Below are 14,491 nucleotides of genomic sequence, written 5' to 3'. Positions count from 1 at the left end.
TGCCTGGATGGAATTGACAAATGTACTATTTAGTTAAGTTACCTTGACAGTCTAACAAGCTGGCCATTTCCCGAATCTCGAAGATCACCCCTATGTGAACAGTTCCTAAAATAAGTCTAATCTGCAAGGTTTGGTGGAAGGTGAATCGATAACTGCTTTGTTCAAGGCCCTGGAGAGAAGCAGAAACTGCTGTGGCAACTAAAGGCCAAGAAAGTCATAGTGAATGGAAAGGCTGCCTTGTAGTACTCTATGGCAGAAATTTCCAGCGCAAGAAGCACATAAAGTAGGGTAGGTGGCAAGTCTGAATGAGTCACCATAACTTGCAGTGCTTGACTGTTGCTGACTTGAAACCAGTAGACTCTTACAAAGCCCAGAGATGTAGGTAGTGCAAGAATTAAGTATGTTGAGTCTGGAGTCAACTTGTTTTTTACTGCGAAAACTGGTTGTTGGTAGTCCCTGTGCCTTTATGGAGCATGTGCTCAGAAAGTGTTCAGATTACCCAGATTATACCCAGACCAGATGGGAGTAGGCAACATTTCTTAGGGATGAAAGACATCTATGTTTCGTGCTGCTTGAAATGTCATCTGGCCTGGCCAGACCCATACCTGATCCTTCAGTGGCCGTAAGTAGATCTGATCATGTTGGATTGCCATGTTAAAATCAGGCAGAGGGGACACAGATTAGGAGTCTCGGCAGCCACATAAGGGTTCTCTATCTATACATTACAAGCCTGATACTCCAGCATGCAAACATTGAACCAGAGAACCCTGTCAAAAAAGTTCAAACTCAGAATAGAAGTGCTGCTGACCATCAGGCATGGTAGGTAGGCAGGCATCTAGGCGGGAAGTAGAGGTGAGGAAGGAGGTGATATTTATTGACCAGCATGTGCTTTGCGAAATGTCAGTTGGGAAAAGTACTGTTCCCACCCTGGCCATGTTACATCCAGCACGAAAATGACTGATTCCTTTGCATGAAATATTGGTGATTGACCTCTTGAGAATTTAAGAATAAAAGGACACATCTTTGAATGCCCATTGTGTAATTAATTGCTCGTTTTCATTGAGTGCCTAGTCATAGTCTTGCAGATCTAAATCCTTTAAAACAGTTGTTGCGATTTCATGTCCTGACACACACTATTTGGATGGAACATTAAAATATTTAATGATTCCTAAATCTTATCCTTAGCTGTTGACTGTGGTTGCATACAATTGTTTGATTCAGGTTTACATATCTCTTGTACAAGTGCAACATCTTATATTTTGTGAAATATTTTTGACAAGAGGACATTGCTCCAAGAGGTTGAAGTGTTCTGTTGTTCCTAATGATTTATTACCTTACTTCAGAAAGTGCATTTGTTGTGGCCCCTTATTTGCTTCTCTCCGTGTAGCTATTGTAGCACACAGTTTGGGTGATTTTAATTTCTTTTGTCCTGGGTATAAATGGTATGTGTACTTTTGCTGTCCATTCCTTGCTATACAAACTTACGTTTGTGCTCGTGGTAGTTTTTATTTATAATAAACTACATTTGGTGACCCTTTTCGATCCAGTCCTTCTTTCATGTTTATGCCCTTTGCCTCAAGAAATGTAAATATGCACGTAAATCAACATTGGCATGTGATTGCCACTTTTATACCATTTCCCCCTTATTCCTGATTTATTTTTTGGTTAATCTTTAAACTGACATTGGCTCTGTTCCGCTGGGGTAAGCGTAGTCGCCTCTGGATGGATTCTTTTTTAAAAAAAATTAATTTTTTCAAGGGCTTGCGAACCGCTTCTCATCTCATGGTTAATTGATACTGATGGTTGCGCTCAGCTCTTATAACCTACTGAAGCACCATACATTGTTTTATGTAGGCACACAGTCGCTGCTTCCTTCTGGGTGCACTGGTCTTTTTTTCCGCTACCAGACAGTAGTAATTTTTTTCTTTTCCCCCACTGCGAAAAACACCTCACCAATAGTATACTTGTGGACTGTCTACTGCAAATTGTAGGTACTGCTTACATTCTGCTCTTAGTTGTGGCTTCATTTTTACCACATTCACGTTTCCGTGTTGTGGTATTTACTTCTTCCACTTTTTAGGTCCAGCTTAGCAGCTTGATTGCGCGCTGCTCTGCGAGGCATGTAGTATCTGAACACAGGCTTAAAGCACCGTCCATGTTTTCTTTTAGCTCGTGTTAGTGCCCCTCATTAAGGGCTGCTTTTGTTTGGTGGATATGTTTAGTTAGTCCCACCATTTGGTGTTTGTTTCCAAACCCCCGTTAGTATGAAACACACTGTTCTGTTATTTCTATAAACATTTACATGTCACAAGTAAAACTTTAATTGGGCTTTCCTGCTTGACACATAGCACCAGCATTTCGAGCAGCCCACACTCGGCAGCTGCTCTTGCTGTGTTTCTCCCTGTGCCTCAGGCCCCTGGTTCAGCGTCTCGAGGCGCTTCGAATGGGGGCATGCTGGCATTAGGCACTATGCAGCTAATTCAAGAGAAGCCAGAAGTCTGCGCTACATTCTGAGTAGGTAGGTGTCCTTGCCTGCTCTTCGGCTGACCCACTCCTACAGCCTGTCCGCAGAGGATTGTCTGCAATGGGTGCAATGCACCGAGTTTAGCCGAGCTGCGTATATACACAATGCTCGTCTTTTTCTCCCCCCCCCCCCCCCCCCCCCACACAAAACACACGTTTCTTCGTGGAGAAACTCCTTAATTTGCATCCCATTAAATAAGGGGGTTCTCGTTTCAATTTCTACTCTGGCAATGCATTTACGCACGTTTGTTGCAGAAATAGACATATCTAACAAACATTGGGAAAATCAATAGCTCTAGCCGAACATTTATTAGGTCCCAAAGGCGAGACCTATTGGCTAAGCCAATGCTTGTTACTATAAATCTATATGAGACTCCTAGCCTGCTCTTCGACAGCTGGCAAATGTTGTAATGAGTATTTTAGGGTTCACGTGCAGCTCCTCAGCCTCACTGTGACCCCCTCTTAATGCACATAGGGCTCATTTGCACCTGTATTCTTGTTAGAGTATTACGGGACCACTAGGCCATTTCCATCCTGATTCTCTCAATTGTTTAGTAATTATTTGTGAAAACAACTCACCATGCTGACTCCTTTTTTAGGTCGAAGCATACCAGTCAGTGAAGTGGTCTGATTTTCTAAAGATATCTTGGGGACATTTTGAAAGCTCACCTAGGAATACATTCTGCCTGTTACTAACCATTGGCTTTTTGTGGTTTGTAACTCATATTTTCTGGCTATTTGCTGGCTTTATTTGCTTTAGGCTGTCCAGCTTGAGTTCGTCCCTTCCGTTGCCCCTACCTGTTTACTGTATTCTTCCACAAACTCACTTTCTGTAAGCTGGCCTTTAAATCTTGTTCTTATCTGGTCATATTTGTTGTGCACTCAGACAGAGGTCAAATGTCCAATCTATCCCAATATATCCCACTCCTCTCTACCTTAATCTACCCTGCTCCAATCTACCCCACTCTATTCTACCGTATTCTGAGCTACCCCAACCTACTCCACTCTACCCCACTCCACCCCATATACCCTACTCAATCCCATATACCCTACTCAACCCCAATCTACCACAATTAAATCTACCCCACACCAGCCTAATCTATCCCCCCCTTCACTCTGCCATTCTACCCCACCCTACCCGACTGCACTCTGCCCCAGTCTTCCTCATTCCACTCTACTCCACACATATTTAGCCATGCTCAATATCTGCCACACCAGTGTACCCAATGGCTAAAACACATTGGTAATGCTAACAGTTTTTGCAAAGGTGAGACCTAGTGGCTTTGCCAATGCTTATTTCTATTGATTGTGGTTAATAGAAATGTTTTTCTTGCTTTCTACAAAACAGTGTGGCTAAGCTAAACACTTTGTTTGTTCATCTGATGACCTAGTAGTACTGTAAAGGTCGAAACACCATTAACCTATCCTACAGTTACAACACAAAGCTTATATAATCAGAACAATTTTGGTGGCCACTGCATTCCAACCTGTGCTTACACAATCTGTCGTAGACTGGTCTGTTGAGCTTTTTTTATATATATATATATATATATACTCACCGTTCATTGGCCGTTATCTGCATCGTGTGATCACAATTTTTAGCACATAGGACTATTAACAGTATGATGAATAGACAATTTTGCCAAATATGTAATACCGATTTCAGAAGTTGCAAAAGTATGCTTGGAGTTTAATATATGTATCTGCTAGAGACATTTAGCCGCAGATTCCTTATCTTAGAGTCCTCCCAAGGCACCAGACTGGATCTGAAATTTTCCCAACAGTACCGTTCTGCGTCGGCAGAAGGAGTTGAGCAAGTCCGTAGTGACATCATCTCCCGGATGTGACATCAACAGAGTCCATACCAGCCCTCCGGCGACGCACTGTTGTCCGTTCATTCTTTTCCACGCTAACATGCGGGTCCGCATTGCCGTTCCTCTGGATGTTTTCAGCCTACTAGACATTTCTCATCAAAGGAGCAGTGTGCCTTTCTTTGATGTCCTTAGTGTTACGGCTTTGGATAAGAAGCCAATGGAATCAACCGTCTCAGACTCCTTTCTGCTGGTTTTTTCAATAGCTACTATTGAAGGTGTGGTGTGTCCTCCTCCAATTCATGACACAGTCCCACCCCTATGCCATGTGGCTGGTTACGTGCTTTGTCTGACACCAGTGCTTTGAATTTTCGCCTGCCTCCTGTCACCTCCTGGTTTGGCTATGGAGGCAAGTTCTGAATTGGCGGACATTCTCCATTTAGTTTAGATTGCCCTGGATTTACACCTTCCTTAAGTGAATCGTTAACTGACCCCCTTATTGGTGTTCTACACCCTGTCCAGCCTAATATTGAGCCTTAACTTCCTTATAGTGACTGTCTTTTCGATATCCTTTTGGATGCTTGAACTGAACCTGAAACAGGGTGTTGCCGATGCCACTAACCTGGTCCAAGGCTCAATCCACAGGAATGAAGAGGTGTTCCCCACACTCCCCAAGACCGTGCCAATATGAAGATGAGAAAACTATCATACAAGGAAACGGACCCAAGGAGATGTGGGGATTTGAGATACCAAGAAGTAACCACCTATCAATCCCCCAGCCGATTCCTACAGAGTCAGGTTAGAACAGAAAACAGGAACACCGGAACCTACTGGGAGAAGAAAACAAACAGCTATGAAAAACTACCCCTTCCCCTGGTGACAACACTACAAACCTAGAATTCAGCTAGTGCCTGTTTCACAGAAACAAAAATCACATACCGTGTGGACATCTCATGATGCCTTGTAGGGGGTCAAACTGCTGTATTCAAGTGCAGGTAAATGCCTTTTTACAAGCACCAACAGAGGAGGTTGATTTTGTGTGTGGTTAGTCATAAACGAAAGAAAACCGAAGGAAATACCAGGCGCGGTGCGTCCATTAGGGCGGTGGGGCGTAGCCCTCCGCCCGCAGCCGCCCGCAGCTCCGACGTTTCTGAACTTAAGTTAACTGAATAGTTTACTTAAGTTCAAAGACAGACGCCGAGGAAGAACTGACAATGCATGCCAGCCAGCATGACGTCAGACCGCCCACCCCCTGGGCGGTCTGGCATCATGTTGACTGACATGCATTGTCAGACATGGGGGCAGCAGGCAGCAGCACAACACAAGTGCGCATGAGTGGGGACGGAGGGCGAATTTTCGCACCGTGCCCACTCATGCGCACTTGTATTTTAACTTGTTAGCGCATGCCCATTAGGAGCCCCTCGGTCTCCTAATGAGCGTGCTGCGGGCGAGGATTAACTGTGCCCTGGCGCTGCAGATTGGCTTAGGGGTTGCCACTCGGTGCTGCTGTTCCTGTTCCGGTTCCTGTTTAAAGATGAGGCGCCAACGCGGACCAGGAGCAGAGGCGGTCAGGTAAGTTTTCTTAATGTTATTCTCCCTTGGCGCACCCCCCACCGCGCCCCCCCCGCCCCCGCAACCCTCTCCCCCGCAAACCCCCTGCCACCCTCCCTCGCGAGTACTGCATTGAATTGTCAGTTTGTTAAAGAAGATTAAGATAAGGCGTGTAACCACTGTTCAGGAGACCGCTTCCAGGCACCGAGGGAAGATCAGTGCTTAGTTGAGTCTGTGTGTGAGAGACTACAGGCCTCAACACTCACTGTCACTCCCACATGTTATTGAGGCTTTTGGATACAACGCAAGGGTGGGCAAAGGGACTAAAGTGATGAGCTCAAGAAAAAGGCCAGATACCAAGGAACAGGAAAATGTGGCTGAATGCCAGCACGGTCCCACTTTCCTTTGCAGTGTAGGCTGTTGCAGTGACGAACAGCCTACAATAACACCAGTGTCTGTGGGGGGCTGCTTGCATTCTTGGGTCTGTGTTGAGCACCCCCAGCTGCTCAGAGGCCCCAGCTGACGTGGTGTTATGTACTGGAGTCTGTCACCAGGCAATGTCGGGCCTAGACAGGCTGAAAGACATGAAACCTATTGAGTGCAGTGCATTGAAGGGTTAGTGATGTCTGTGTGAGTGCAGGGTGAGCAGTGTGCCTGTGTGAGTCCTGGGTGAGTGATGTCTGTGTGAGCGCAGGGTGAGCAGTGTGCCTGTGTGAGTCCAGGGTGAGTGATGTCTGTGACAGTGCAGGGTTGGTGATGTCTGTGTAAGCGCAGGGTGAGCAGTGTGCCTGTGTGAGTCCAGGGTGAGTAATGTCTGTGTGAGTGCAGGTTGAGCAGTGTTCCTGTGTGAGTCCAGAGTGAGTGATGTGGATGGGTGAATGCTGGCTTAGTGATGTGTCAGGGAAGGGTGAGTAATGGGTCTATGAGTGCAGGGTGACTGTGCCTATGCGAATGCAGGGAGAGAGATGTATCTGTGCAAGTGCAAAGAGACTTGTCTGGCTACTCCCAGAGATGTATTGGTCAAGATACCTCTTTCTCAAATGTGCTTAAGAACGCACCATTTGCCCACTCTTTTTTCAAAATGTTCTCGTGGGAGAACCCCCGAATCCCCCATAGGTGGTTTGGCCTCGCTCGCTGCGCGCGCTCGCCACAGTGCAGTATTTACGGCACACCACTTTCAAATGTCACCAGCCGCCCCTGGGAAATACTGTTGTCGCCCTAATCCTGGAGCTCAGGGCACTCAAACACGCACTACGCGTGAAATATACACAAATTGGTTAAACGCGCGCCACGCGTGTGTATTGCTACAATGTAACGAGAGGAGTTTAGTCAGGGATCGGGTACAAACGTATGTATGTATGTATGTATTGGTGTTCTTATATAGCGCAATGGCTGTCACCCAACGGGTATCCTGGCGCTTGGACTTGAGATGACGAATCACAATGTGCAGACAGTTGCGGAACTAAACAAAGGTTCTAATCATTTCTAGGAAACAAGAAAGTTTTGAAAGCTTTCTTAAAGATTATAAAATCTTCTGTGCGGCGCAAGTCAAATGGTATCGAGTTCCATAGTTTTGCCGCAGAAAATCTAAAAGAGCGGCCACCTAGGCGGGACCTAAGGATCTTAGGAACTAACACCATGTATGCTGAAGCCGAGCGGAGGGGTCTAGTAGGTACATACCAAGCAAAAAGCTTCTGCAAAGAGGAGGCGCCATGCCCATGAAGGGCTTTGTGTACCAAGCAAAGGGCCTTGAACTCAATCCTCTGAGGGATTGGGAGCCAATGAAGCTCCCTAAGTGCTTGTGAAGAAGAGGCAAGCCTGCTCCTAGAAAGAGCAAGCTTGGCCGCCAGGTTTTGCACGCGTTGCAGTTTTGCCACCAGGGTTTTTGGAGCCCCCAGAAGTAGTGAGTTACAGTAGTCCAACCTACTTAGTATGATACTTCTCACTACTTCTGGCCTGGACTGTGCCGGGAGCATCGGTAGTATTTTCCGCAGCATTCGCAAAAGACCCATACAGGTGGCAGCTGTTTTATTTACCGACCCATCCAACTGCATACTGGAGTCGAACATCACCCCCAAATTTCTGACTGCTTGAGCCGACGTGCCTGCTTCCTGAAAAGTGGACGGCCAGAAATTCGACGGCAAAGGCCTAGGGGAGGGGTCCGAAGAGCAGTGCAGCACCTCGGTTTTAGAACCGTTGAACTGCAAAGAATTCCGGCTCAGCCAGGCCGCCGTAGAAGCCATGCACTGGTGGAAAGTTTCTCGCGACACTGCCTCCTTGCCCTCAAACGCAAAGTCCAGTTGCGTGTCGTCCGCATAGTTGGTGACTGCTATGCCATAAGGTTTTATCAACTGAATCAGGGGACGGAGGTAGAGGTTGAAAAGGATCGGGCTGATGGCCGAGCCCTGCGGCACGCCCTGCCCCACCTTTCGGATGTTAGATTTGAAGGGCGGTAAGGCGACCATTTGATGACGATTATCCAGATAAGAGACCAGCCAATCCAGCGCTAATCCCGCTACCCCAATTTCCTCCAGTCTCCTGATCAGGATCGTGTGGCTGACCGTGTCGAACGCGGCCGACATGTCGAGCAGTACCAAAAATGCCGCTCGACCTTGGTCGGCCCGCGTCCGCAGGTCATCTAGCACTGTCACCAACGCAGACTCCGTCCCGTGGGCAGGTCGAAAGCCAAACTGGGCCACGTCCAGATATACGTTGCTCTCCATGAAACTGGAGAGATGTTTAGTCACCAGTTTCTCCAAGATTTTAATTGGAAATGGGAGCAGCGAAATAGGTCTGAAGTTTGCTGGACAAGTGGGATCCAGAGAGTCTTTTTTTAAAAGAGGAGATATTACTGCCATCTTCCAGCAATCCGGGACCTGCGCCAACTCAAGGGACTGGCAACAGATAGAAAAAAGCGGCGAGAAGAGTTCTTCGCGAAAAAGTTTCCAGTATTTCGGTGGAAGAGGATCGAGCGGTGAACCCGAAGAAACTCCCTCTGCCAGAGCGCAGAAATCTTCAAAGGACGGGAGAGGGAAGATGTTTAGTTGCGCCGAACTTGCACTTGTCCCAGAATCAACCAGAGGAGTGGTATGGTCCATAGTATTGGGCAAAGTGTCTTGTGATAAGGCAAGTTTGCTCAAGATCGTTGTGATCTTATCCTCGAAGGACGACGACAAGGCGTCACACAAGGCTTGGCTGGGGGGAATATCTCTGACAGTACTGGCCGGAGAGGCCAGAGCTTTCACAATTTTAAATAGAGTCTGAGACTTATTCTCTGCCGCTAGGAGTGATTCCTCTAGAAAAGTAGCCTTGGCCTGTTTGATCTCGGCTTTATAAATTGCCAAAGTTTGTCTAAAAAAGACTTTATCGGCCTCAAGGTATTGCCTTCTCCACTTACGCTCAGCCCGTTTACAGCGGTATTTGAGCTGGTGGAGTTTTTCTGTAAACCATGGCATTACCTGTTTGGTTCTTTTTCTGGTTGTTCGGACGGGAGCCAACGAATTCAAAGACGTTAAAATTCTATGGCTGAGAGTATCATAGCTATCCGCCACGTTGTCACTCAGCCTAAAGCCTTCTGGAAGCAAGGTGGGGCGTGGAGAGAGCTTCAATAGCTTCGACCATTGTCTGCCCTCCTTAGTGGCTCCTAATTTGCTAATATTCAAAGCAAGATTGGGTGAAGAAAGATGAAAATGTACCAGTGCGTGGTCCGTCCAGCACTGAGGGAGAATAGTTTGAATAGCCACTTGATCCGCATCCGCGAAAATGAGATCAAGGGCATGGCCCTTTTCATGTGTCTGGGATAGTACCAACTGCTGTAGCTGGATGTTGCTATTGGCCTGAACCAACTCTTTAAAAGCAGAGTCGGTTGGGCCATCTAACCATAGATTGAAATCGCCTAGCACTATCATCCTTGTGTGCGAGTTGGCAAACTCATAGATGACGTCAATGAGTTCCGTCACAGCTGACAAAGCCCTAGCTGGAGGTCTATAGCACAATAGGCCTGAGTGAAGTGTACCCCCCTGGTCGTTGATAGCGAAGCCCATAAGTTCGCAACCTAGAATGGACTTAGTATCAAGCATAGAGAGATCTAGAGTCTCTCTGATCACCCCCACTCCTCCTCCTCACAAACGTGGCCGCGTCGGTCAGGAAAATAGAACGCGCCCGCAAGTCAGTTTCGTCAATGTTAGTGCAATGACGAGCAAGGCAGCGAGTAATTCCATGCGAGCCTCCGGGAGGACACAAGGAGGCTGAGCAAGGTCAGGAGAATGGGATGGGGGCACTTGAGATTAAACCGTCCGCGAAGGGTAACTAAAGCGGCCGCGAGTCAGATTCTTCTGAAATCAGCTGTTCGGCGAACAGCAAGGCAGAACAAGAAGCGTCTCAACTGTCCGTTAACAAACGCTCGAGCTGGCCCGGCAGGATCCCTCCTGTCTGCTCAGACATGCCTCTGCTAAAATATTTTGTGATTCAGGCTGCCATAGCCAAATAGAATATTGATTTTCTTCCCCCTGTCCCTTTGGAAAGGGAGGCCAGGAAATTTGACGCTTGTGGTAGGCATATTTTCTCTTCTTCTAGCACTGGTCAGTGCTCTCTGAACACTTCTTGTGTGCTTGCCCGCTTCTCCCACGCCTTGTGGGACTCTGTGGAGCGCCTCTTGCCTACCCTTCCGAATGAAGCCCGGGATTGCTCTTGTTCCCTTGGTACAAGATGGGCAGCAAGCTGCCACCCTTGGCATCCGCTGTGGGATGGATTCTACTGATTCTGTTGGTCAGGCACGTCGATGCGCATGGTTGCGTACTTACAGGTTGTCAGAGGCTGTGCAAACTTGTTTAACTGACATGCCTTTTGATTGTACCTCTCTTTTTGGCACGCACACCAACTCTGCCATGTGCCAGCTCAGGGGTAGTCATGGTGGAATGGAGTCTTAACTCAGGTGTTGTACTACGGCTGTCAGAGACCGTTGTTTCCCCTTGTTTCCCCTTGTTTTGACTCTTTCCCTCCTTCCTAAATGGAGTTCCTCTCTTCTGTCCAGGGATACACCCGGTGTGGTGTTCCTGCTTGTGCAGGTACTTTTTGTCTCATTTATGTTCTTGGTGACAGATTTGGTTTCCAGCCATCTGGAACTTATCTTGTTTTGCGGACTCCTGGGAGTATATCTTTTGACTTCTTCTACCTCTTGAATTTTCCTACCTGAGTACTTGCTCTGTGGCAGATATTCTGTTTATGTTGTACTGTTGCACTCTAGCCTTGTTCCCCATTTTTGTGAGCCTTATCTGTATGCCTCGGAGGCATTTTTGTGTGCTACTTATAACTTTGTATCCCATATAGGGACTTTGCCATCTTCGTTTCCCTGCACTTATGTCCATACGGGCTAATCTGGCGCCATAGGCAGGCAACCTCTGGGTTCCTATTGGTTTGGACCTGGGTTTCATAACTCCATCCTTGTTGTGCTGCTGTGACTGTTCGTCTCCAGCAGTCTGGTACGCGGGTGTTTGCTTTCTACATAGCTACCATCGTAATTGTAGGATGATTGTGTGTGCTGTTCTTTTCGGTCCCCTTGCTTGTTTGGATCCTTAACTGGTATCCTTCTTTCACCAGTGACTGTTTTTTTCCTTTCCTCCTTCCACTCCCGCCTACATTGCCCCCTCCTTCCTTGGTGGGGATATTTCATTACTTTTTCTTTGGGTCTATCCTATCTTTTCTCATGTTTCCATGAAGCATTGGTCAGGTTTTTTACCTGTTTCTCCAGCTTCCATAAGTTGGACAATGTGTGATTGTCATAATCCACTATCTTTTGCCCTTTATTGCCGCTAGCCCTTCGTTTCACCCTGGCGTCATCTTCTTAATTTTTGTCTTTCGTGGTGGACTTTTCACAAAGTGTTATTCTTTGCTCCTCTTGTAGCCACCTGCTGGCATCCTTCCTCAGTCGGTGGCGGTGATTCTTGAATGGTTAACCTTGTTTTTCTCTAGTGGGCACTGCCTTCCACTTCCTACTCTTAGGCATCATTGTGTTGATTGTCTTTCTGTTTCCACCTCAGTTACTGTCTTAACTTCTTCTTTACAGCGATGGGATGTATTATTTCTGTCCTCCCTTGGTTACCTCTGTTCTTGGAGTACCCTTCGTTCCTTCACTTCTCGTCCTTCTGTTCACTGGCAGAGGACATAGGGTACCTTCGGTGGAGTGGATATACTTTCGCTGACCCTGTACGACTTGTGTGTCTACAGGAATTTCTCTGTTTTTTTCTGTGCAGGTTTATCCTTTTATACATTTCTCTGGGATGTGTATGTCTCTTCATGTATATGCCTATCTCTTGCATGGATCTCTTGGGGAGATCTTTTACTTCTATATCTGTGTGTTGTGCACATATGCTCGTCTGGCCTACTTACGTTGTACAAGGTCAGCCTTCTTGGTTGCACTGTTTGTTCCTTCCTTCTCTTTAGTGAGCGTCTCTGTTACATTCTTTCGGAAGATGCCACATATACCTTCAAGAGTTTCAATGTAAGGGCGGTTTCTTGTACCATTCTGGTTGTTCCCTTGCAATGCTCTCCGGCATTCATTGTTAGCCTATTTTCTGGAACTCTGTTTCTCAGGATAGTTTCCTTGACGATCTGTGGGGTGCTTATTCTCTGTTGTATGTGTTGCTGCAGCTGAGCACGCTATGTATGCTCCTTACATTTGTTTTTGGCCTGGACTCTATTGACTTGTTCTTGGTCCCTTTTCATTCCCCGATCTTAAGTTGCACTACCTTTTGGTCTGCCTCTTTTCCTGGTTCTATACTGTGTTCTTACTGTCTTATAGGTTTCTATTCCATATTGACTCCCATGGTCCTTCTTTAAGTTAAGTCCTCTCGGTGAGCATCTTGCTTCTATCATTTTCGGGTAGTCTATTCCTTTCTGTTTTTGGGTCTGCTTCTCCTATTTGGGGATCTTAGGTGAGGTCCTTTCGCAGTCCCTCCTCTGAGGATGGTATTGCATGGATATTGATTCTAAGATAAGAAATCTTTGACCAGAGGTCCCTATCAGATGGATAAGTTACTCACCTTCAGTAATACCTTATCTGGTAGAGACAGGATCTAGCCGCAGGTTCCTTATCGAACCACCCATCCTCCCTGTGAACTAAGGCCTTCTGTCTCCTGGAGTCCCTCTTTTCATTCAACTTACGTTCCTTCATTCTGTACGTGTTGATATGTATTTTTCCCTTTTTGGCACACTGTCTCCTGATACTGTTTTTAGGTCTCGCCTGTCGATGCGCATGCGCATCGAGCAAGCGAGACTATAGGGGCTCATCGACTCTTTATCTAACTTGCAAGGAATCGTGGCGATTCCTTGCAGTGCCCGTGACTTTTAAGCTCAATGCGCATGTGCATTGAGCTTAAAAGCGCGTGCACAGCCGCCCGCATTCCTCCGACACCTTTGAAGTGAAGCTTAGCTTCACTTCAAAGGCCCGGCTTCTTCACACCCACATGCCGCTCTGCCCCGCTCCGCCCCCTCCCCTGAGTCAGCACTGCAGAGAAAGCCGCCTCACGCTTTGAAGCCTGTGCATCGGCCATTATCTTTCGCCTTCCTTCTCGCTCACTTAAAATGGCTTTCCAGTCACCACGGGTGGCGGCAACACGAAGCGCAAGTCTTTTGTTGCTTCGAACGAGATATGCAAGTAGCCAGCCTGAACGCCTCACCCCGGATTCCTCTGTTTGTACACGCTTGATATATTTTATTCCTGCAGTATTTGTTAGGCTTCGGTGGGAGAAATGACACTCATTTCGCGTACACAAATGTTTTTTTGAATCTGAGCATATTTATACAGAAGCCCTTGTGTTGTATGGAAATGAGATTAAACGTGTATTACCACCTCCGAACCTTATTGTTTTTATTCTTTTCTATTTGCCTCGTACAACGCATTTTGCACCTTCAATACAAGAACTATCGCATATGGCTACACGTCTAGGCAGGAGGAGTACATGATTTCGAGAATGCCCTATTAAACTGCATTATTTTGGCGTATACCATAAAATCGGTGCAACTCCCACGGTCTGACTACCAGTTACAGTCCCCAGGGGGTTATTTCTCCATAAGACCCTAGTACTGTTCGTGGTCTTTGCAGTTGTGTCGCACGTGCATTCGGCTTCTGTGTACGACTCCGGCCTCAGTCTCTACCTGGGGGAGGGGGTGGGCTGGGCAGCTCGGTTCTCCTGCCTGTGAGCGTCGCACGCACTATGCTTGTCGCAGCTCTACACAATGCTTGTCGCAGCTCTACACATTTCACGCACCGGGCGCCACGTGTTTGAGTATATCTCACGCACCCTGAATCTCGTACAGGCATGGTACCGGTGTTCACCTCACACACTTTGTTTTTGAGAGTCACACACAACACGCTTATGTTTCCGAGTATCTCACACTATTCCTGCGTCTGTGAGCATCTTCCATGTTATTTTTTTCATTTATTTTATTTAATGCGATTTTATATAGCGCGAATATTATCCAAGGTGTCAGAGCGCTTTACAGGGGCATCACAGGCACACACCAGGCGTCTCGAGAGCGTCAGACTCGCCCATACTCGGCGTCTATCTCACACCCGTGTGTGTGAGCCTCTCGCGCTCTGAGCGGTT

At 47.0% G+C, this 14,491-nt stretch overlaps 1 protein-coding gene across 15 annotated transcripts in view; it reads left to right on the top strand.

Moving 5' to 3' along the window:
* KMT2C (lysine methyltransferase 2C) overlaps positions 1-14,491 on the top strand; it is a 1,799,940-nt gene that overhangs the window by 575,147 nt on the left and 1,210,302 nt on the right. The gene's annotated exons all lie outside the window — the stretch shown is intronic.

Source organism: Lissotriton helveticus, chromosome 10 (assembly GCF_964261635.1).
Source record: "Lissotriton helveticus chromosome 10, aLisHel1.1, whole genome shotgun sequence".
NCBI lineage: Eukaryota > Metazoa > Chordata > Amphibia > Caudata > Salamandridae > Lissotriton > Lissotriton helveticus.
Note: the sequence above shows the minus strand (reverse complement) of the source record. Positions and strands in the feature narration are given on the sequence as shown.